The sequence below is a fragment of the Leucoraja erinacea genome, unplaced genomic scaffold (genome assembly GCF_028641065.1).
Source record: "Leucoraja erinacea ecotype New England unplaced genomic scaffold, Leri_hhj_1 Leri_139S, whole genome shotgun sequence".
Lineage (NCBI taxonomy): Eukaryota > Metazoa > Chordata > Chondrichthyes > Rajiformes > Rajidae > Leucoraja > Leucoraja erinaceus.
This window is the reverse complement of record NW_026575671.1, coordinates 187,470-212,767: the sequence shown is the minus strand read 5'-3', so window position 1 is coordinate 212,767 and position 25,298 is coordinate 187,470. Positions and strand designations below refer to the sequence as shown.

Here is a 25,298-nt window from a genome sequence, read left to right as displayed (position 1 = left end):
CTTGCAGGCAAAGCACCAAGGCAAATTCCTTGTATGTATGTATACATACTTGGCTAATAAAATGTATTCCAATCAATTCAATCTGCAGATCCATGTTATATCAGTATACTTTGCATACTCGAGACGCAAGGAATTGCAGATGCTGAAATCTTAAGTAAAACACAAAGTGCTGGAGGAACTCAGCAGATCAGGCTTCTGACCCGTAGCATCACCTATTCCTTTTCTCCAGAGTTGTTGCCTGACATGCTGAGTTACTCCAGCATGTCTATCTTCGGGATAAACTAGCATCGGCAGTTCCTTCCTACACAGGTCGGGCAGATTTCCAGAGGACAAGAATGGGTGATTTTTCGGGGCGATGTTGAAGAAGGGTCCCAAGCCGAAACGTTGTCCATCCATGCTCTCCAGAGATGCTGCCTGACCTGCTGAGTTGCCCCAGCAGTCTGTGTAATAGACTTTGCATTTAATCTATTACAGCCATGCACCACTTATGATGGTTATGAACTTGAACTCTGGTTTGCTGAGTAAAATTGACATGGGATGTTTTGGCTATAGCAGAGGGTATATATAATCTGATAAATAATGAGTACCACTTTGAGGTTATGATAATTGGATGATGAAATGGTTCTGGTTTATGTTTGCAGCACCTATTGAATTTCTACAGTACTGAATGGTTAAGTTACTGGATAATATCCATGGGCCTGGACATGAGTTTGAATCCCACCACAGAAAATGGAGAATTGTAAATTCAAGTAAGCAAATACATTTGAAATAAAATAGGTTGATTAAAAGATTGCACTGGTGTCTGCGAGGATTTTCAAAAATCAACAGGGTTTAATTGGGTAACGTTTTTGGTTGAGACCTTTCTTCAGACTTGTTTAATTGTGGTTCGACTAAGTGGGACCCATCGGGTACCGTCCCCTCAACGTGGTGGTGGTGGGGGGGGGGGGGGGGGCGCGGATGTGGGGGAGGAGGAGGAGGCCTGCGGTGTTAGACAGACACAGACACAGACACACACACGCACACACACACGCACTCACAGACACACACACACACAAACACACAGACACACGCACACACACACACACACACACACACACACACACACACACACACACACACACACACACACACACACACACACACACAGGCACACAGACACACACACACACACAGACACTATTAATATTATTCATTGGCTTCTTTTACCTCATCCCCGCCCTATCCACTGGCACATAGCCCCCAACTCGCAGACTTGTTTAATTGTCACATGTACTGCCAATGGAACAATTAAATTCTTACTTGCAGCAACATAACAGACATGTACACACTAGATACTACCCCAATACTAGTCCAAAGAGCCCCAAATCCTTAGTGCAACCACAGATAGTTCATAGTGGAGGTTAGTGTTGTGTTGTGTTCCATTGCCTGGTAGTAGTTGAGAAGATGCTTCTTTTCTTACATGGTTCTGTGATAACCTCAAGTGTCTGTGTTGTTTCGAGTTTAGTTTAAATATGCAGCATGGAAACAAGCCCTGGGGCCCTTCAAGTCCGTGCCGTGCAATGAATACCCATTCACACTTTCTCATCCACTGCCCTCTCATCCTTCATAACAAGAGGAGTTGAGTATAGGGGCAAAGAGGTCCTTCTGTAGTTGTATAGGGCCCTAGTGAGATCACACCTGGAGTATTGTGTACAGTTTAGGTCCCCTAATTTGAGGAAGGACATTCTTGCTATTGAGGGGGTGCAGCGTAGGTTTACAAGGTTAATTCCCGCGATGGCGGGACTGTCATATGCTGAGAGAATGGAGCGGCTGGGCTTGTATTATCTGGAGTTTAGAAGCACGAGAGAGGATCTTATTGAAACATATAAGATTATATTAACGGTTTGTACATGCCAGAGGCAGGAAACATGTTCCCGATGTTGGGGGAGTTCAGATCCAGGGGCTACAGTTTAAGAATTAAGGGGTAGGTCGTTTAGAACGGAGACGAGGAAATACTTCTTCACACAGAGTTGTGAGTCTGTGGAATTCTCTGCCTCAGAGGGTGGTGGAGGCCGGTTCTCTGGATGCTTTCAAGAGAGCAAGAAAGGGCTCTTAAAGATTGCGGAGTCGGGGGATATGTGGAGAAGGCAGGAACGGGGTAGTGATTGTGGATGATCACAGTGGATGATCACAGTGAATGGCGGTGCTGGCTGGAGGGGCCGAATGGCCTACTCCTGCATCTATTGTCTATTGTCCCCACACACGAGAGGCATTTGCGGAGGGCAAATTACCTACAAACCTGCACGACATTAGGACGTGGGAGGAAAACCCACACAGTCACAGAGAGACGGTGCAAACTCCACACACACAGCACATGAGGTCAGGGTCAGGATCACGGAGAGGCTGCTGCTCCATCACACCGTCTTCCTCAAGGGAAAGAAAATCTTGCATTGTTACCCAGTCTTAAATGTCTGCCAGTAGAGGCTTGCAAGCCTCTCCGTTGGAAGGGCAACGGAGAGGCATTAGACAGCCGCAATCACACAAATTACGACTTGCTTATGTTTAGAATAGTTCACCCGAATATCCTTTCACAGAAACCTGTTTAATCTTAACTGATCTGAGTTAGGAGTGAGTTTACAGGGCATGTCACCTGCTGTGTGCTTGTGGTGGAAGGAGGCTGGGGATCAGGTGACAGCTATTTGTGTGTTGCCAGCAATTACATCACCTCCACATCAATGTAGTTGAAATGGTTTACCCTTAATGTTATTTTTGTTTAAAATAATATATTATTGGGAAGTCAGATAGACGACTTGGTTCCCATTAACCAACCTGATGTCCCGGTGGCTCAGCACTTCAAATCCCCCCTCCCATTCCAAATCCGACCTTTCTGTCCTGGACCTCCTCCATGGCCAGAGTGAGGACCACCGTAAATTGGAGGAGCAGCACCTCATATTTCACTTGGGGAGTTTACACCCCAGCGGTATGAACATTGACCTCCAATTTCAGGTAGTCCCTGCTTTCTCCCTCCTTCCCCTCCCCAGCTCTCCCACAGCCCACTGTCTCCGCCACTTCCTTTTTTCTTCCCCCACATCAGTCTGAAGAAGGGTCTCGACCTGAAACGTCACCTATTCCTTCGCTCCATAGATGCTGCCTCACCCGCTGAGTTTCTCCCGCATTTTTGTCTACATTAGAGGATGTCTGGCTACGTTTAGTCTGTGGAAGATTTATTCGGGATTTAAACTTTAAATTAGCACTGGATAGAGTGAATGTGGAGAGGATGTTTCCACTAGTGCAAGATTCTAGGACCAGAGGGCACAGCCTCAAAATTAAAGGATGTTCCTTTAGAAAGGAGATGAGGAGGAATTTCTGTAGTCAGCATTCTGTGGAATTCATTGCCACAGACGGCTGTGGAGGCCAAATCGATGGACATTTTTAAGGTGGGGATTGATTGAATTTTGATTAATAAGGGTATTATGGGGAGAAGGCAGGAAAATGGGGTTGAGAGGGAATGATAGATCAGCCATGATGCAATGGCAGAGTAGGTGATGGGCAGAATGGTGTAATTCTGTTCCTAGAACTTATGAACTGTTTAAATATTTTGCAGACTATATATCACAATTGCCTGTCTGATACTTTGTTGTTTTACAAAATAAAGTTCTATTTAGCAGTTTGGTATGTGAACACAAGACCTCAAAAACCAGAATGAAATAATTGTTTGTTGATCAAAGTGATTATCAGAAAGATAATCTTGCGTTAAGTGTAATCTTGTACAATCTTGGTGGGTGCAAACCTGAATCCGCGCACTTTATTTGCAAAATCAGGGCGCCTTGCAACCACTTCTTTTGAATTGCGGTGACTGTTGTAATGTAGAAAGTGAACCCGTTCGTTTCCTGCTATTTCGAGAAAGTCATCTGTAAATCTGCAGACGACACCACTGTGGTTGGCTGAGCCTGGGTGGGGAGAGATAGAGCATGTGTTTGAGTGATGCCCCATCGATAACCTCTCGCTTAAAGTCATGGAACTGATCATGGAAGTCTGTGGAATTCTCTGCCTCAGAGGGTGGTGGAGGCAGGTTCTCTGGATGCTTTCAAGAGAGAGCTAGATTGAGCTCTTAAAAATAGCAGAGTCGGGGGATATGGGGAGAAGGCAGGAACGGGGTACTGATTGGGGATGATCATATTGAATGGCGGTGCTGGCTCAAAGGGCCGAATGACCTACTCCTGCACCTTTTGTCTATTGACTTCAGAAATGTTTAAGAAGGAACTGCAGATGCTGGAAAAATCGAAGGTAGACAAAAATGCTGGGGAAACTCAGCGGGTGAGGCAGCATCTATGGTGACGTTTCGGGTTGAGACCCTTCTTGATTTGATTTGATTCAATTTATTGTCATTGCACTTTTCAGTGCAACGAAATGGTTTAGCCTGCAGTCATAACATCGACTAAATAACAAACACTCAACACAGTTTAAGTCCCAAAGTCATTGTCTCTTCCCACCTTGCTCTCCCTCTGCGCTGAGGCAATCCAAGCCTCCGATGTTGTGACCCCGCCGGGTGATGGTAGGTAAGTCCCGCGGCTGAATCCGTGCTCCGCAACCGGGCCGGTTCAAACTCCGCGGCCCGGGGCGGTCGAAGCTGCCGAAGCTGCCGTCCACCAGGCCAGCGGACGCAGCTGTAGTTGCGGGAGCTCCGGAAAACAGAACTCGAGCTCCCGATGATGTCATCCACTGGCCCGCGGCCTAGCCTCCGAGGCTCCAAAGTCGGGTCGGAAGTTGGGTCGCCTTCTCCAGACTGATCAAACCGAGGCTGTGACCTCTAGTCCTAGACTCTCCTACGAGTGGAAACATCCTCTCCACATCCACTCTATCAAGGCCTTTCACTTTTCGGTACGTTTCAATGAGGACCCCCCCCTCATTTTTAGTAAACTCCAGCGAGTACAGGACCTGTGCTGTTAAACCCTCATCGTACGTTAACCCACTCATTCCTGGGATGGTTCTGGTGAACCTCCTCCGGAGCACTGTCGACCACCTCTTGCACTGCTCCAGTCTTGGTTGTTTTCTAATGGGGTAGCACAGTGGTAGAGTTGCTGCCTCACAGAGCCACTGACCTGGGTTAGATCGTGACTGCAGGTGCTGTTTGCACGGAGTTTGTACGTTCTCCTTGTGACCGTGTGGGTTTTCTCTGGGTGCTCTGGTTTCCTCCCACATTCCAAAGACGTGCAGGTTTGCAGGTTAATTGTCCCTAGTGTGTAGGATCGTGCTAGTGTACGAGGTGATCGTTGGTCGGTGCCGACCTGCTGGGACGAAGAGGTTCTTTATCTCAAGTCTAATTGTGTCGTGTGCAAATTACTTTTCTTTTATTTTTTGCACAATTCTTCCTTTAATTGTCTTGCAGAATTGTATGTGTAATTTGATTTTGATATCCATGTGCCCGTGCCTGTGTTGCAAGATTGGGATTGTACCTGCATGTCATTGTGCTTGTGCATATGGCCATAAACTTGCCTTGACCTGAATAGTCTCAGTTTGCCGTTCATAATAACTTCATAAGTGACAGGAGCAAAATTAGGCCATTCGGTCCATCGAGTCCAATCTGCCATTCAATCTCTCTCCTTCCTAACCCCATTCTCTTGCCTTCTCCCCATAACCCCTGACACCCGGACTAATCAATCTATCTCTCTCTCTCTGCCGTAAAAATATCTATTGACGGCCTCCACATGAATTCCACAGATTCACCACCTGCTGACTAAAAAAAAAATTCCTCCTCATCTCCTTCCTAAAGGAACGTCCTTTAATTCTGAGGCTCTGCCCTCTGGACCTAGCCTCTCCCACTAGTGGAAGCATCTTCTCCACATCCACTCTATCCAGGTCATAATCTGGAGTATTTCTGTGGGAGTGCTGCATTGAAGCATGGGGCATTTTTTAGATAGCCATGTATTTATGACATTGCTAAACCCAGCAAGATCGAGGTCAGTCAAACTTGGTGACCAAACTGGTGATTGGATTTTCATATTTCTATGTAATTGTCCTTTGCTCTTTTCCTGGTGAAATGATCTTGTTTTTATTGGGAGATGTTGTACTTTTTGCTGCTTTTGATCATTGAATGGTTTGTTTTCTGAGTGTACAGTGAAAGGCCAGGATAGAGTGGATGTGGAGAGAATGTTTCCACTAGTGGGAGAGTCTGGGACTAGGGATGTTAGAGACATGAGAAGGGGTTGTCACTGGGCTATTTGTTTTAATATTCTTTTATATCCACAAGCAGCTCATTTATGTTTATATATAATAAAAACATTAACGAGCTACTTGTGGATGCCTGCAGAGTTACCCACTGTTACTCCAGCACTTTGTGTCTTTTTTTGTAACAGTATGAAGAAAGGCCCCGACCTGAAACGTCACCTATCCACGTTCTCCACAGATGCTGCCTGTCCTGCTGAGTTACTCCAGCACTCTGTGAAACGTCACCTATCCATGTTCTCCACAGATGCTGCCTGACCCGCTGAGTTACTCCAGCACTCTGTGGAACGTCACCTATCCATGTTCTCCACAGATGCTGCCTGACCCGCTGAGTTACTCCAGCACTCTGTGGAATGTCACCTATCCATGTTCTCCACAGATGCTGCCTGACCCGCTGAGTTACTCCAGCACTCTGTGAAATGTCACCTATCAATGTTCTCCACAGATGCTGACTGACCCGCTGAGTTACTCCAACACTCTGTGAAATGTCACCTATCCATGTTCTCCACAGATGCTGCCTGTCCCGCTGAGTTACTCCAGCACTCTGTGGAACGTCACCTATCCATGTTGTCCACAGATGCTGCCTGTCCCGCTGTTACTCCAGCACTCTGTGGAACGTCATCTATCCATGTTCTCCACAGATGCTGCCTGACCCGCTGAGTTACTCCAAGACTCTGTGGAAAGTCACCTATCCACGTTCTCCGCAGATGCTGCCTGTCCCACTGAGTTACTCCAGCACTCTGTGAAACGTCACCTATCCATGTTCTCCACAGATGCTGCCTGACCCGCTGAGTTACTCCAGCATCTTTGGAACGTCACCTATCCACATTCTCCACAGATGCTGCCTGACCCGCTGAGTTACTCCCAACACATTGCCCTTTATTAACTATTTAAGAAGGAACTGCAGATGCTGGAAAAATCGAAGGTAGACAAAAATGCTGGAGAAACTCAGTGGGTGAGGCAGCATCTATAGATGCTGCCTCGCCCACTGAGTTTCTCCAGCATTTTTGTCTACCATCTTTTATTAACTGGTTACTTATTTGTTTACCTCCTGTGGCATCTTGGTTTGCACAAATGAGTTGCTGTATTTGCGGTTGTAATTATGCCATACTCTGTAACTGATTAGTTGTGAGGTGTTTGGCATTGCATCTGTTTGTTTTTTAATCTGTTAAAGAGGCCAAATAACAATAGTGCTGCCTGTGTATGAACTGCCAACGTTTTGGAGAGGCTGCAGTCTGTTCACAAGTCATAGGAACAGAATTAAGTCATTCGGCCCATCAAGTCTCCTCCGCCATTCAATCGATGACCTTGAAAAAAAAAAAGCACCCACACATTCATCTCCTCCCGCCTTGACTACTGCATCTCCCTATACACTGGCATCAGCTAATCATCCCTGTCCTGCCTGCAATTGGTCCAAAACGCCGCAGCGAGACTTCAGGAAGTCCAGAGGCGGCACGCACACCCGCATCCACATTAACGGGACGGAGGTGGAACGTGTTTCTAGCTTCAGGTTCCTGGGAGTCAACATCTCCGATGACCTCTCTTGGACCCACAATACCTCTACTCTGATCAAGAAGGCTCATCAGCGTCTCTTCTTCCTGAGGAGACTGAAGAAGGTCCATCTGTCTCCTCAGATCCTGGTGAACTTCTACCGCTGCGCCATCGAGAGCATCCTTACCAACTGCACCACAGTATGGTGTGGCAACTGCTCTGTCTCCGACCGGAAAGCATTGCAGAGGGTGGTGAAAATTGCCCAACGCATCACAGGTTCCTCGCTCCCCTCCATTGAGTCTGTCCAAAGCAAGCGCTGTCTGCGGAGGGCGCTCAGCATCGCCAAGGACTGCTCTCACCCCAACCATGGACTGTTTACCCTCCTACCATCCGGGAGGCGCTACAGGTCTCTCCGTTGCCGAACCAGCAGGTCGAGGAACAGCTTCTTTCCGGCGGCTGTCACTCTACTCAACAACGTACCTCGGTGACTGCCAATCACCCCCCCCCCCCCCCCCCCCCCCCCGGACACATTATTATTTGTTCAAATCGTTTGCTATGTCGCTCTTCCAGGGAGATGCTAAATGCATTTCGTTGTCTCTGTACTGTACACTGACAATGACAATTAAAATTGAATCTGAATCTGAATCTGACGGGCACCCGTAAAATTGACCACACCACCCCGATCCTGGCCTCTCTCCATATCAAAAATAATCAAACCCACCATTCTACTTCCAGGTCCCTCAGGTCGGCTGACTTGGGGATACTGACTATCCCGCGGTCTAGGTTTAAGCTCAGGAGTGACCGTGCTTTTGCGGTTGCAGCTCCTAGACTGTGGAACAGCATCCCTCTCCTCATCAGTCCTGCCCCCTCCATCGACTCCTTTAAGTCTAGACTCAAAACCTATTTCTACTCCCTAGCGTTTTTGAGCCCCTCTGAGGGGGCGCTGTAAACAGTTTATGTATGTATTGTTAGGTCTGTGAACCATTGTATGTAGCACATTAGTACGTGCACTGATGTACAGCACTGTGGTCAACGTGAGTTGTTTTTAAATGTGCTATGAAAATACATTTATTATTATTATGGCTGATCTGTGCCACCTAATCCCATTTTCCTGCCTTTTCCCCATAACCTTTGACAACTGTTCCAATGAAGAACTTGTCTATCTCTGCCTTAAAATCATGTGCTGATTTGCCCTCCACTGCGCTGTGTGGAGACCTGCTGAGTTACTCCAGCACTTTGTGTCCATACAGCAGAGGGATGGACATTCTTTACCCCATAAATTTGCATTTGATGTGTGATACTGGAGCCAGATGCCACGTGATGGCCATTTCATTCCCCGCTTTGTACTCTCGTGGTTGGGATGGCAGTGGGTGGCAGAAATAGTTAAAACTCTGTTACTAATCCCGTTAAAAGTAGCATTTCTTGGGGCTTCTCATGATATCTCCGTCTTCTAAAGCAAAGATCCTATAGCGAGCAAGATAGTAAACTCGACGAAAAAGATGTAGTACGGACATGGGCAGATTCATGGGTAATATTTGGCCCCATTTCCGTAACCGGCTTCCGTCTCCGCACCAAAGATCCCATAGAGCAAAGATACTAGTGTGGAGACGGAAGCCGGTTACGGAAACATCCTCGTAAAAATAAAAACACAAACTGTTCCCCCGCAACGTTGATCACCCGAGTCGGGTCGGGTTACTGAAATGGATGAAAAAAAGGCCCACGTTCCGCTCCGTTGCGTACTACACGTCAGCCCATTGCATTTAGCAAGAGTGGTCTATCTTGCTCCGCTATAGGATCTTTGTTCTCAAGGGTTTAGTTTAGAGATACAGCACGGAAACAGGCCCTTTGGCCCAACGAGTCCGTACCAACCGCACTGATCCCCGCACATTAACATTATCCTCTCACACACACACACACACACACACACACACACACACACACACACACACACACACACACACACACACACACACACACACACACACGACAATTTTACTTTTATACCAAGCCGATTAACGTACAACCCTGTCTATCTTTGGAGTGTGGGAGGAAACTAAAGTTCTCAGAGAAAGCCCTCGCAGGTCACGGGGAGAACGTACAAACTCCGCAGAGACAGCACCCGTAGTTGGGATCGAACGCGGTTGTTGGGCGCTGCAAGTTACCAACTCCACCTCTGCGCGGCCCAAGTCAAAAGTCCAGTAAAATGGGTTTGTTAATTCATGTTGCATCTCTAATTTGATTGACGGCATGTGAAAGCATTGCCGTCCGAATGGATTGGTTGTGACGTTGGTTCTTGTTTGATTTGAAGTTGATTAAGAAATGAGCTGGATTCCTTGTGGGCGCTGGGTGCAGTTCTTTAACCTGCACTGCATATGGTTTTGATAGTTGCTACTTCACCTGTTTGTTATACAGTGTAATGTTTCTCCAAGTTGTGGACATGAGCGGCATGTTTCTGCTGGGTCATGTTCATTGTGTAAGCCCTGGATACTTCAAACTAAAGGGTTGTGCGATTAGGATCATTAGGAGTGAGTGTGGATGTCAAGGGATGTCTGGAACTCTCTGCACAGAAGGTAGTTAAGGCCAGTTCATTGATTATATTTAACAGGGAGTTAGATGTGGTCCTTGTGGCTAAAGGGATCAGGGGATATGGAGAGAAGGCAGGTACAGGATACTGAGCCATGATCATATTGAATGGCGGTGCAGGCTCGAAGGGCCGAATGGCCTACTCCTGCACCTATTTTCTATGTTTCTATGTTTTTGTACAGTTCTTCGTATGAATCTTACTTTTAATTCTTGAACCTATCCATCCATTGCTATTGAGGGAGTGGTGCGTAGGTTTACAAGGTTAATTCCCGGGATGGCGGGACTGTCATATGCTGAAAGAATGGAGCAGCTGGGCTTGTACACTCTGGAGTTTAGAAGGATGAGAGGGAATCTCATTGAAACATATAAGATTGTTAAGGGCTTGGACACGCTAGAGACAGGAAACATGTTCCCGATGTTGGGGGAGTCCAGAACCAGGGGCCACACACAGTTTAAGAATAAGGGGGAAGCCATTTAGAACTGAGATGAGGAAGCACTTTTTCTCACAGAGAGTGGTGAGTCTGTGGAATTCTCTGCCTCAGAGGGCGGTGGAGGCCGGTTCTCTGGATGCTTTCAAGAGAGCGCTAGATAGGGCTCTTAAAAATAGTGGAGTCGGGGGATTTGGGGGGAAGGCAGGAACGGGGTACTGATTGGGGATGATCAGCCATGATCACATTGAATGGTGGTGCTGGCTCGAAGGGCCGAATAGCCTACTCCTGCACCTATTGTCTATTGTCCATGTTGCCAGCAGTTAGTTTAGTTTAGAGATACAACGCGAAAACATGCCCCTTCAGCCCACCGAATCCGTGCCAACCAGCGATCCCCGAACACTAGGGGCAATTTACAATTTTACCAAGCCAATCAACATACAAACCGGCACATCTTTTGAATGTGGGAGGAAACCGGAGAACCTGGAGAAACCCCACGCTGGTCACGGGGAGAACGTACAAACTCCGTACAGACGGCATCCGTAGTTAGGATCAAATCCGGCGCAGTAAGGCAGCAAAAAAAATGTGTAGGAAAGAACTGCAGATGCTGGTTTAAATCGAAGGTAGATACAAAATGCTGGAGAAACTCAGCGGGACAGGCAGCATCTCTGGAGAGAAGGAATGGGCGACATTTCAGGTCGAGACCCTTCTTCGGACTGATGTCAGGGGAGGGGGCAGGACAAAGATAGAATGTGGTCAGAGACAGTAACAGTGGAGGGAGAACTGGGAAGGGCGAGGAGGATAGAGAGGGAAAGCAAGGGCTATCTGTAAGGCAGCAACTCTACCACTGTGCTGCCCCGATATCCTTGCTTTGGTAGTTCGGATAGCCTCCAAGTGGTCACAGGAGTGGAAGGCAACCTCATAGAAACATAGAAAATAGGTGCAGGAATAGGCCATTCGGCCCTTCGAGCCTGCCCCGCCATTCGATATGATCATCCAACTCGGTACCCCATCCCTGCCTTCTCTCCATACCCCCTGATCCCTTTAGCTACAAGGGCCACATCTAACTCCCTCTTAAATATAGCCAATGAACTGTGTGGCCTCAACTACCTTCTGTGGCAGAGAATTCCACAGATTCACCACTCTCTGTGTAAAAGGTCATGTCCATTACACAGTTACATCTCTTCACCAGATAGAAGCCGTCCAGCAGGAGCGTGGGTTAATCTCAACAGACTTGGTACTGGAGTTGGGTGTTTGGAGATGGATGGGGGGGGGGGCTCCGCCAGAACCCAGACTGTGAATGTGGAGCTGAGCAGCAGACAGGCAACCATGTCATCTCTACCAGCCACCAAATGGAGCTGTGTCAGGGGCCTGGCAGACATTGACGCCAGCAGAGACAACAATAGTAGCGAGAGGAACAAATTCCTTGAACGATATAATAATCAGCCACCTATTGTTTCAGAGGGAACTGCAGAGCTGGAGAAGGAACAGCAGCATCTATGGAGCGAAGGAAATAGGCAACGTTTTGGGCCGAAACCCTTCTTCTCTGAAGAAGGGTTTTCGGCCCGAAACGTTGCCTATTTCCTTCGCTCCATAGATCTGCCACTGAGTTTCTCCAGCTGGTAACAATCAGCCACACTACACTGGCTGCTCAACACCCAGCTTGAGATCTAACTATTCCTTTGGTTTTTTGTTTCATTCGCAAGAAGAAGAAGCCAGTTCAGCTATGTTTAAAATTAAAAAAAAAAAAAACAGTTGCTTTTTTTAACAGGAAGTGCGTGATATTTGACTGAGGACCCTGGCCAGTTTTTCTTTTGGGGGGGATAAATGTGCCTGCGTTGCGATTGTCACCTGGATTTTAAACACACACTTCAGTAATGATGCCATTCCTGAGCCTGAAACGAGTTCTGTCAGTGCTGGTTACCACAGTGACTCTTGTGAGCGTTGCAAATCTGGGGCGCAGTGAATGAAAATTGCGAAACACAGCCAGTGAGGGTGTTTGTAACTGGATTCCATTTTATGCTTGGAAGCTGCACGCTGCTTATGCCTGTTTGCAGGTTTAACATTTTTTTTTAAAGATATAACACATGTTTTTGATGTATTTTTCATGCTAATTTAATTTTTGCTCAGTGCTCTCAGGAATGTGTCTAGTTAGTGCTGTTGGAGGGGAGGGAAAGTCTCCCTTAATTACAGGAACAATAGAGTAAAGGGCCGGTCCCACTTTCACAACTTAATTCTTTCATCCCGACCTTTTTTTTCCCTTGTGGACATTTTTTAATGGGCTGGAAAAAACCGTCCCGACTTACCTGATGCCACGAGTACCTACAGCTGGCATAACAAGCCACTATGATATATCTATGAACTCCTACGGACTCGTTACGAACATTCGAACATACGAACAGCGAATGGTATGTTAGCTTTCATTGCAAAAGGATTTGAGTATAGGAGCAGAGAGGTTCGACTGCAGTTGTACAGGGTCTTGGTGAGACCACACCTGGAGTATTGCGTACAGTTTTGGTCTCCAAATCTGAGGAAGGGACATTAAAATTGCCATAGAGGGAGTGCAGAGACGGTTCACCAGACTGATTCCTGGGATGTCAGGACTGTCTTATGAAGAAAGACTGGATGCTTGGTTTATACTCTCATTAGAAGATTGAGAGGGAACTTATAGCAAAATTCTTAATGCTGGTTTAAATGTTAGGGAGTCCAGGGACAAGTCACAGCTTAAGGATAAAATGCTAAAACCGGATGAGAAGAACGTTTTTTTTTCACGCAGAGAGTGGTGAATCTCTGGAACTCTCTGCCACAGAGGGTAGTTGAGGCCAGTTCATTGGCTATATTTAAGAGGGAGTTAGATGTGGCCCTGGCTAAGGGGATCAGGGGGTATGGAGAGAAGGCAGGTACGGGATACTGAGTTGGATGATCAGCCATGATCATTTGAATGGCGGCGAAGGGCCGAATGACCCTACTCCTGCACCTAATTTTCTATCGTTCTAGTTTTGTTTCTATTCTGCGAGTTTTGAATCGGGGAGAAAATTCGTGAATTACCTCGTGAAAGTGGGACAGGCCCTTAAGTTCATTGCGCAGGAAAGAACTGCAGATGCTGGTTTAAATCGAAGGGAGACACAAAATGCTGGAGTAACTCAGCGGGACAGGCAGCATCTCTGAAGAGAAGGAATGGGTGACGTTTTGGGTCAAGTCCCTCTTCAGACGGTTTTTAAAATATCCTTGCCTCGTTCAACAGGAGCTCTCTGATTCACCTCTGGAATGTGTTCCAAAGGTAATAAGATGTTGGTACACAAAAATGCTGGAGAGAAATGCTCAGCGGGTGCAGCAGCATCTATGGAGCGAAGGAAATAGGCAACGTTTCGGGCCAAAACCCTTCTTCAGTTGCTGCTGCACCCGCTGAGTTTCTCCAGCATTTTTGTGTACCTTAGATTTTCCAGCATCTGCAGTTCCTTCTTAATTAGTTGTTGAACTGATTTAAAGCTGTGTAGATAAATATTGTATTCATTAGTAAATAGAAATAGAAATAGGAGACCCTCAGATTATCTTTGATCGGACTTTATCTTGCACTGAATGTCATTCCCGTATGTATCTGTACACTCTGGATGGCTCGATTGTAATCAAACATTGTCTTTCTGCTGACTGGTTAGCCCGCAACAAAAGCTTTTTACTGTACCTCGGTACATATGACAATAAACTAACCCAAAGGTAGACAAAAATGCTGGAGAAACTCAGCGGGTGAGGCAGCATCTATGGAGCGAAGGAATAGGTGACGTTTCGGGTCGAGACCCGGAAGGGTCTCGACCTGAAACGTCACCTATTCCTTCGCTCCATAGATGCTGCCTCACCCGCTGAGTTTCCAGAAGGGTCTCGACCCGAAACGTCGCCTATTCCTTCGCTCCATAGATGCTCCCTCACCCGCTGAGTTTCCAGAAGGGTCTCCACCCCGAAACGTCGCCTATTCCTTTGCTGCATAGATGCTGCCTCATCCGCTGAGTTTCCAGAGGGGTCTCGACCTGAAACGTCACCTATTCCTTAGCTCCATAGATGCTGCCTCACCCGTTAAGTTTCCAGAGGGTCTCGACCTGAAACGTCACCTATTCCTTCGCTCCATAGATGGGTCTCGACCCGAAACGTCACCTATTCCTTCCCTCCATAGATGCTGCCTCGCCCTTCTGAGTTTCTCCAGCATTTTTGTCTACCTTCGATTTTTCCAGCATCTGCAGTTCTTTCTTAACCATAAACTAACCCAATATAGGCAACCCTATAAATTTAGACAGTGAACCTTTTTTGATTTTTCACAAATGATGTTCATATTTCACACAGAGAGTGGTGAATCTCTGGAACTCTCTGCCACAGAGGGTAGTTGAGGCACCACAGTTCATTGGCTATATTTAAGAGGGAGTTAGATGTGGCCCTTGTGGCTAAGGGGATCAGGGGGTATGGAGAGAAGGCAGGTATGGGATACTGAGTTGGATGATCAGCCATGATCATATTGAATGGCGGTGCAGGCTCGAAGGGCCGAATGGCCTACTCCTGCACCTAATTTCTATGTTTCTATGTTTCTATGAATGGCGGTGCAGGCTCGAAGGGCCGAATGGCCTACTCCTGCACCTAATTTCTATGTTTCTATATGGAGCAGAATTAGGCCATTCACCCCACTGAATCTAGGCTGCCATTTGATCGTGGCTGATCTATCTTCCCCTCTCAACCCCATTCTCCTGCCTTCCCCTCATAACCCATGACACCCGTACTAATCAAGGATCTGTCAATCTCTGTCTTAAATATAGCCAAAGACTTGTTTTCCACAGTCTTCTGTTACCACAAACTGGCCAACTTGCAGACTGACATGCAGACTTTACATTAATGGATTCAATTAAATTACAATGGGTTATGTATAATAATCCAATGGTTACCTCCACATCTAATTTTCATAATTACCACCAGACGACATGGTTAAATTGCCCTGATTTAAATTTGACTAAAGTTTTCATTGTGGTCACGTCGACATTTTTTTTTTTTTCAATGCAGAAATTTAAGCAAGACTGCATTTGGTTTGGAAGGTAGACACAAAATGCTGGAGTAACCCAGCGGGACAGGCAGCATCTCTGGAGAGAAGGAATGGGTGACGTTTTGGGTCGAGACCCATGGTCTGAAGAAGGTTCCCAACCTGAAACGTCACCCGTTCCTTCTCTCTAGAGATGCTCCCGATCCCGCTGAGTTACTCCAGCATTTTGTGTTGATGGAAATCCCCTTTGAGAATAGGGAAGATTCAAACAAGAGGACATGACTTCAGAATTAAGGGACAGAAGTTTAGGGGTAATATGAGGGGGAACTTCTTTACGCAGAGAGTGGTGGCCGTGTGGAATGAGCTCCCAGTGGAAGTGGTGGAGGCAGGTTCATTAGTATTGTTTAAAAATAAATTGGATAGGCATATGGATGAGAAGGGAATGGAGGGTTATGGTACGAATGTAGGCAGGTGGGACTAAGGGGAAAAAATTTGTTCGGCATGGACTTGTAGGGCCGAGATGGCCTGTTTCCGTGCTATAATTGTTATATGGTTATGTGGAAACATAGAAAATCGGTGCAGGAGTAGGCCATTCGGCCCTTCGAGCCTGCACTGTCATTCAATATGATCATGGCTGATCATCCAACTCCGTATCCAGTACCTGCCTTCTCTTCATACCCCCTGATCCTTTTAGCCACAAGGGCCACATCTAACTCCCTCTTAAATATAGCCAATGAACTGTGGCCTCAACTACATTCTGTGGCAGAGAATTCCAGAGATTCACCACTCTCTGTGTAAAAAATGTTTCTCTCATCTCAGTCCTAAAAGATTTCCCCTTTTTCCTTAAACTGTGACCACTTGTTCTGGACTTCCCCAACATCGGGAACAATCTTCCTGCATCTAGCCTGTCCAACCCTTTAAGAATTTACAGTAGATGGGCATCTTGTTTAGTATGGCCAGGTTGGGCCAAAGGGCCTGTCTTCATGCTAAAGGGCCTGTCCCACACTTTCACGACCTCTGCCGAGTTTGCCCTTGACTTGTACTCGCAGCATGGTCGTCATGAGGTCGTGGGTAGGTCGTGATGCTAGTTGTAGGTACTCGTGGCATCAAGTAAGTTGGGATTGTGTGAGGATCGGTTCTCTTTCAGATGGGAGCATCCATTTCATTTCTGTCCTGGGCCTCCTCCATGGCCAGAGCGAGCGCCACCGGAAATCGGAATACGAGCAGCACTTCGTATTCTGCTTGGGCAGTCTGCACCCTAGCGGTGTAAACATTGACTTCCCCAATTTCCGGTAGCCCTTGCTGTCTCCTCCCCTTCTCAGCTCTCCCTCAGCCTTCTGGCTCCTCCTCTTCCTTTTTCCTTTCTGCAACCCACCCTTCATCAGCCTGCAGAAGGGTCTGGGCTCGAACCGTTGCCCATTCCCTTCACTCCCGTGCTGCTGCTGAACCCGCTGAGTTTCTCCAGCACTTTTGCCTACCTCGTTTTTCCAGCTCTGCAGTTCCAGACTGTCTTAACGAAAGTCTATTTCCTTTGTTTTTCTCGCTAGAATTTAGAAGATTGAGAGGGGATCTTTATCGCTCCAAAGATGCTAAGGGGTTGCACAGGCTGAGTTTCTCCAGCACTTTTCCCTACCTTTGGGAAGTCCAGCATCTGGGGTCCTTCTTAAGGATAAGGGGGTGTGTTTTTGGAAAAATGTCCATGAGTAAAAAAAAAAAAAGAGTCATGAATCTCTGGTTGTGCCACAGTGGGAGTTGAGGTCCCTTCACTAACTCTGAAACAAGACGTGTTGTTTTGGCATAGTGGCTAAGGGGATCAGGGGCTATGGAGAGAAGGCAGGTAATGGATACTGAGTTGGATGATCAGCCATTAACATATTGAATGGCGGTGCAGGCTCGAAGGGCCGAATGGCCTACTCCTGCACCTAATTTCTATGTTTCTATTATTTCCTTCTTAAACAAGTTACAGTAACGGAAACAAGTCCACGAGCCCTAAAAGGTCATGAACAAATTTTTGAAAGTGGGACAGGCCCTTTACTGCACTCTGAATCAAAACGTGTTGTTTTGGCATAGAGCTGAAGCTATTGGCTAGTGAGAGACCAGAATGGCAGTGGGTGTATTATTGTAAGGTTGGAGAGTCCATTGTGACTATTCTCGGTGTGACATCTTTTTATTTTATCAGTCAATTTCCCCCCCCCCCCCCCCCCCCCCCCTTGTAAATGACAGAATAATCCCCCTTTGAATCCCAGTGGAAGATGAGCAGTTTTATTGAATCGATGTGGATATGTTCCTTGATGCCAGGTAGGGAGGGGAGATCGTCACTGATAACAGGTATTGCCTTCTGCACAGTTGCTCTTTGTAGCAGATGAGTGGAGAGCAATTACAATGTTCTCCCAAACACTCCCGCTGTTCTGTGTTCAGTGGAATCTTGTTGAGAACTCTTGTGAGAATAATGGCTTCTGGTTGACCTATTTTTAAAAGGTCCACGATATAGAAATCTACAAGAGACCGCGGGATTGTGAGAGGATCGGTTCTCTTTCAGATGGGAGCATCCACTTCATTTCAATTAAATGTTAGCCTCCACTGATCAATGGCAATATAGTTCTGGTGATGGATTTCACAGCTGGACACCGAAATGTGGCACTTCACCTCTTGTTCTCATTTATCAAAGTTGTCTAAATTCTAGCATTTGCTCTTTTCCCTGGGCTTAATAAACTGCATTGGCACCAATTAGCAGCAGGTAAAACAGAATGAGCGCTATGCTTCGGTATGTGATGGTAATAGACTGCCCCTATACATTTACCACTTGAGTTTGGAATATGCTTTTAAAACTATCAATTCTAAAGTTTCAGTTTAGAGATACAGTGTAGAAACAGTCCATGCGACTGTTGATCACCCATAGATAGACACAAAAAGCTGCAGTAACTCAGTGGGACAGGCAGCATCTCTGGAGAAAAGTCATCAGGTCACATTTATTTATATAGCACATTTAAAAAACAACTGGTTGGGCAAAGTGCTTTACATTTGTTATGAGAATAGCGCAACAAAACAAACTACATACATATATAAGGTACACAAAATTGCTGGAGAAACTCAGCGGGTGCAGCAGCATCTATGGAGCGAAGGAAATAGGCGACGTTTCGGGCCGAAACCCTTCTTCAGACTGATGGGGGGTGGGGGGGGAGAAGGAAGGAAAAGGGGACGAGGAGGAGCCCGAGGGTGGGAGGAGACAGCTAGAGGATTAAGGAAGGGGAGGAGACAGCAAGGGCTAGCAAAATTGGGAGAATTCAATGTTAATGCCATCCGGACGCAAGCAACCCAGGCGGAATATGAGCTGCTGTTCCTCCAATTTCCGCTGTTGCTCACTCTGGCAATGGAGGAGACCCAAGACAGAGAGGTCGGTTTGGGGTATACACAGTGTTTAAGAGGGAACTGCAGATGCTGGAGAATCGAAGGTTACACAAAAAAGCTGGAGAAACTCAGCGGGTGCAGCAGCATCTATTGTCGGTTTGGGAATGGGAGGGGGAGTTGAAGTGCTGAGCCACCGGGAGGTCAGGTTGGTTATTGCGGACTGAGCAATACATGTATATACATATATACATGTAGCCCTCACTCAGAACGTCAGGAAAGACTTGGGAGTATAGATAAGTCTTTAGTCTTGACTTAAAAGAGTCGATGGAGGGGGCTGTTCGTTCTGATGGGAAGGGGGATGCTGCTGTTCCACAGTCTAGGGGCTGCAACCGCAAAGGCGCCCCTGAGCTTATGCCTAGACCGCGGGATATTCAGCAGCCCCAAGTCGGTCGATCTGAGGGGCCTGGAGGTGGAGTGGTGGGTGAGAAGACTTTTTAATGTAGGTGGGGGCAGGGCAAGCTCATTGAGGGCTTTGTAGACACGGAGGAGGATCTTGAAGTTTATACGGAACCGCACAGGGAGCCAGTGGAGAGAGTTTTGCCAGGATCGGGGTGATGTGGTCCCTTTTTCGGGTGCCCGTCAGGAGTCTTGCACACTGCGGCATTTTGGACCAGTTGCAGGCGGGACAGGGAAGATTGGCTGATGCCAGTGTAGAGGGAGTTGCAGTAAAGGAGCAGGTGACGTGCTGGGTCGAGAACTGACCCGAAACGTCACCTATTTTTCTCCAGAGATGCTGTCTGACCCAATAGACAATAGGTGCAGGAGTAGGCCATTCGGCCCTTCGAGCCAGCACCGCCATTCAATGTGATCATGGACGATCATCCCCAATCAGTACCCCGTTCCTGCCTTCTCCCCAAATCCCCTATCTTAACCCGCTGAGTTACTCCAACTTTTTGTCCCTATCTTCAGTTTAAAGCAGCATCTGCAGTTCCCTCCTACACATTAATTGCTTGTACACTAGTTGTAAATGTAGGGAGGGACTGCAGATGCTGGTTTATACTGAAGATAGACCCAAAATGCTGGAGCAACTCGGCGGGTCATGCATCATCTGGGGAGAAGAGTTGAGTCATGTCATATGTCCCAGTTAGAACAATGACATTCTTAGCACAACTGAAAAGGAAACGGGTGATGTTTCGGATCGGGACTCCTCTTCAGATTCTAGTTCTGACCTGAAACGTCACCCATCACCAGTCTGAAGGAGAGTCTCTACCCGAAACGTCACCCATTCCTTCTCTCTAGTTGATGTTGCCTGTCCCGCTGAGTTACTCCAGCATCCTGTCTATCACTAGCTCTGTTCTCCTAGACTGAGGAGACTAAAGAAGGTTCATCTGCCTCCTCAGATTCTGGTGAATTTCTACCGCTGCACCATGGAGAGCATCCTTACCAACTGTATCACAGTATGGTATGGCAACTGCTCTGTCTCCGACCGGAAAGCATTGCAGAGGGTGGTGAAAATTGCCCAACGCATCACCGGTTCCTCCCTCCACTCCATTGAGTCTGTCCAAAGCAAGCGTTGTCTGCGGAGGGCGCTCAGCATCGCCAAGGACCGCTCTCACCCCAACCATGGACTGTTTACCCTCCTACCATCCGGGAGGCGCTACAGGTCTCTCCGCTACAGGTCTCTCCGTTGCCGGACCAGAAGGTCCAGGAACAGCTTCTTCCCTGCAGCTGTTACATTACTTAACTCTGCACCTCGGTGACTCCCAATCACCCCCCGGACACTCCTTCCCCCAGAAAAATCGCACTACTACAACTGTATGTACGTGTATATATAGAATAATGAGCAATATATATCTATAGATAGAGATAGAGATAAAGATAGAGATATATATTTATCTATTTATTTATCTATCTATTCATCTATTTATTTATTTATATGTGTGTGTGTGTGTTTGTATATTTATGTGTGTGTGTTTGTGTATGTATGTGTGTGTGTGTGTTTTTTTATTTGTGTTTGTGTATATATATTTTTGTGTTTGTGTGTGTGTGTGTATATATATATATATATGTGTGTGTGTGTGTGTGTGTGTGTGTGTATATATATATATATGTGTGTGTGTGTATGTATATATATATATATATACACTATATATATACATATATATATATATATGTACACACACACACACACATCTATTTATTTATTTATTTATCTATTTATTTATCATATACATTTATCTATCTATTTATTTATCATGTATGTATGTATGTATATGTGTATATACACATATATGTATATATATATGTATGTATGTGTGTATATATATATTATATACACACACACACATACACACACACATATCTATACACACATTATATGTGTGTATATATATCATTATTCTATGTTTGCTCTTCTGGGCGAGATGCTAACTGCATTTCGTTGTCTCTGTACTGCACACCGCACAATGACAATAAAGATTGAATCTGAATCTGAACCCATGTTCACATTCTACACACCAGAGGCAATTCACAGAGGCCAATTAACTTGTAAACCTGCACGCCTTTGGAATGTGGGAGGAAACTGGAGCAACTGGATAAAGCCCACGTGATTACAGGGAGAATATTCAAACTCTGTTCAGTCAGCACCCGTAGCTGGGATCGAACCCGCGTGCGTCTCTGACTCTATGAGGTAGCAGCTGGTCTGATTAGTAAGTTTGTAGGCGAAACAGAGATTTGTGGCGTTGATGGAAGATAAAGGTTGTCTAAGGATACAGCAGGACATGGATGAGCTGGGGGATTGCCAGCTATAATCTAGGCATGTCAGGTAAAGCACTTTGGGAGATCAATGGATTAAATGGAAAGGACCTTGGGAGCGTTGATGTACAGAGAGACATCGTCTTTGGCCTTTGAACGCAGCTGAGTTGCATTAACGCTGCTCATCCATTGTAAGGCAATTTCCAATTTCCATTCTGCGCCTCCGAGACCAGTTCTCTCTTCCCTAACCAAGGTTCCGAGGACCCTCTGTTCAGAGGCCACCTTCTTTCTTCTTCTTCTTCTTGCGTATGGCGTGCACAGCCTAAAGTTGGAGGACAACTTGTTCTATTTGATCTTATTTGTGCACTCGTCGAAACAGGGCAGACTATGTGAAGTTTGCAATCTTCCAGCCCCTTCAGAGACCAATTCCCACCCTGGCTGTCTGCTCTCCACAGCCTCCGTCCAGCCCCACACTGCCCAGTTTTACCTTCTCCCCAAGAACTGCCCCGGCAGACCCATTGTTTCTGTCTGCTCTTGCCCCTCTCAATTCGTTGCCACATACCTCACTAATTCCATCCTGTGGCCAAGTCACCTCGCACACGTTCCCAGTCTGAAGAAGGCTCTCGACCCAATACATCACTTATTCCTTCTCTCCAGAGATGCTGTCTGACCTGCTGAGTTACACCAGCATTTTTGCGTAGAACTCCCCTGTGCTCTGATCACACGACGTTGTGGTAATTGGAGCTGTCCACGGTGTCGCTTGTAGAACGGAGGACTAATGCTGCTCCACATGTCCAGCCTGTGGCAACCCTATTGCACTAACCATTGTCGGCATCCCTGGAAACCTGCTGATGTCAAAGTGTTTAACGTTGTAGAGTGACTGTTGCTGAGAGTTTTGAGATTAAAGCCTGTCCTTTGTACTGGAGGCTCATCTTTTGGATCCACTTCAATATCAAGTCTGAGCAAGTCATCCTTCCAAGTTATGCTTAAATTAATCTGTGTCTTCAACTTTGTTATCATTGACCTTGCACGCTGTGTGGCTGCCAAGCTAATCTCCTCGTGTTACTTATTCCCCATGACCCACGTCAGTGGTTCATGGGTTTCTCTCTTTCCCCCCCCCCCCCCTCTCTTCTCTTCCTCTCCCCCCCCCTTTCTCTCCCTCTCCCCCCCCCCTCTTTCTCTCTCCTCCCCCCCCCCCTCTTTCTCTTCTCCTCTCCCCCCTCTTTTTCTCTTCCTCTCCCCCCCTCTTTCCTTTCTCTTCCTCCCCCCCTCTTTCTCTTCTCTCCCCTCTCTTTCTCTTCTCTCCCCCACTCTTTCTCTTCCTCTCCCCCCCCTCTTTCTTCTCTCTCCCCTCCCCCCCCTCTCTCTCCTCTCTCCCCCCCTCTTTTCTTTCTCTTCCCCCTCTTTCTCTCCCCCCCCTCTTTCTCTTCCCCCCCTCTCTCCCCCCCCCCCCTCCTTCTCTCTCCTCCCCCCCCTCCCCCCCCCCTTTTTCTCTCCCCCCCCCCTCTTTCTCTCTCCTCCCCCCCTTTCTCTCCTCTCCCCCCCCCCCTCTTTCTCTCCCCCCCCTCTTTCTCTCCCCCCCCCTCTTCTCTCCCCTCCCTCTCTTTCTCCTTCCTCCCCCCCCTCTTTCTCCCCCTCCCTTTCGTCTCCCCTCTCCCCCCTCTTTCTCCCCTCTTTTCTCTTCTCTCCTCCCCTCCCTCTCTCTCTCTTCTCTCCCTCCCTCTTCCCTCCTTTTCTTTCTCTCTCCCCCCCTCGTTCTCTTTCTCTCCCCCCCTCTTTCTTTCCTCTCCCCCCTCTTTCTCTCTTCCTCTCTCCCCCCTCTTTCTCTTCTCTCCCCCCTCTCTTTCTCTCCTCCCCCCCCCTCTCTTTCTCTCCCCCTCTTTCTCTTTCTCTCTCCCCCTCTCTTTTCTCTCCCCCCCCCTCTCTTTCTCCCCCCCCCCTCTTTCTCTCCCCCCCCTCCTTTCTTTCTCCCCCCCCTCTTCTCTCCCCCCCCCTCTTTCTCCCCCCCCTCTTTTTCTCCCCCCCCCTCTTTCTCTTCTCCCCCCCCTCTTTTCTCTCCCCCCCTCTTTCTCCCCCCCCTCTTTCTCCCCCCCCCCCTCTTTCTCTTCCCCCCCCTCTTTCTCTTCCCCCCCTCTTCTCTTCCCCCCCTCTTTCTCTCCCCCCCTTTCTTCTCCCCCCCTTTCCTCTCTCCCCCCCTCTTTCTCTTCTCCCCCCCCCTCTTTCTCTTCCCTCTCCCCCCCCCCTCTTCCTCTTCCCTCCCCCCCTCTTCTCTCTCCCCCCCTCTCCTCTTTCTCCCCCCCCCTTTCTCTTTCTTCCCCCCCCCTCCTCTTTTCTCTTCTCCCCCCCCCCCTCTTTTCTCTTCCCCCCCCCCCCTCTTTCTCTCTTCCCTTGCGCTCTCTCTCTGGAGGCTGTGGAGCTGGTTGAGAATTTGTGTCTAATTTTGGAATATTGTCGACTTGATAGTCCCCCCACGAAAAAGCTTCAAAAGCGGCAGCGGCCTTTCTGCGATGATCTGATGATGATATGTGGCCCATTGTTCGGTTGATGCGTGCACTTAGCCCATTCATCTTCACCACTCTCTGACTCTGAGGTTGGGCTGCCCTTGAAACGGCCGAGAGCTGCCACAGCACCCGCCAATTATGCTGACTCTGCCTCTGCTTTTCACAGACTTTGCTTCCTTTTCTTTCGCCAAACGCTCTTTTACCTTTTGCTGTCCCTTCGTGCTGGACTCGCCTGCCGAATATACTCGTGTGCGCGCTTCTGTCCAACTTCACTCTCAGCAGACTTTGTGCTCTTGAGAGGGAACAAATTAACCTCTAGTGTGAATTGTAATTCAAACTTCAGGTAAAATGTCCCTCCTGTGATATTTGAAGCCCTGGTGGGTATTAAAATGCCACAAGGCAGTGTTCTACATGCTTTAATTGGCTGTCCGTAATTATTTTACTATTTGCTTTGGAAAATACCAATCAAGGGTAAAATGTTAACGACTTCCGAGCGGTCGGTTGCTGGGGGAAACTAGTGATGGGTAGACAAATATCCAACTGGTGATTATTTGTGAACAATCCCAGAGGACTGTAGCAAATATTGTAGAGATGAGAAACTGTGAGGTGGGGGAAATGGGATTGCAATGACACACAGTGCTGGAGTAACTCAGTGGCTCAGACAGCATCTCTGGAGAACATGGATAGGTGACCTTGCGGGTAGGGACCCTTCTGGTCTCGACCTTAAATACCTGGGAGTCCACGTCTCTGAGGATATGACATGGACATCACACGCTGCAGCACTCGTGAGTAAGGAAAGGCAGCGCCTTTACCACCTCGGGCAATTGAGGAAATTCAGAGTGTCTCCAAGGATCCTCCAGTGCTTCTACTCAGCGGCGGTGGAAAGCATCTTGTCCGGAAATATTACTATCTGGTTTGGGAATTGCTCTGCCCAGGACAAGAAGGCTCTGCAGAGAGTAGTGCGTTCGGCCGAAC

At 47.4% G+C, this 25,298-nt stretch overlaps 1 protein-coding gene across 1 annotated transcript in view; it reads left to right on the top strand.

Annotated features, from left to right (window-relative positions):
- The window catches only part of LOC129715786 (histone-lysine N-methyltransferase ASH1L-like), a gene marked incomplete at its 3' end in the record, with an annotated part of 216,484 nt that overhangs the window by 4,137 nt on the left and 187,049 nt on the right, over positions 1–25,298 (top strand). Inside the window, 1 exon segment of the mRNA XM_055665637.1 lies at positions 642–749.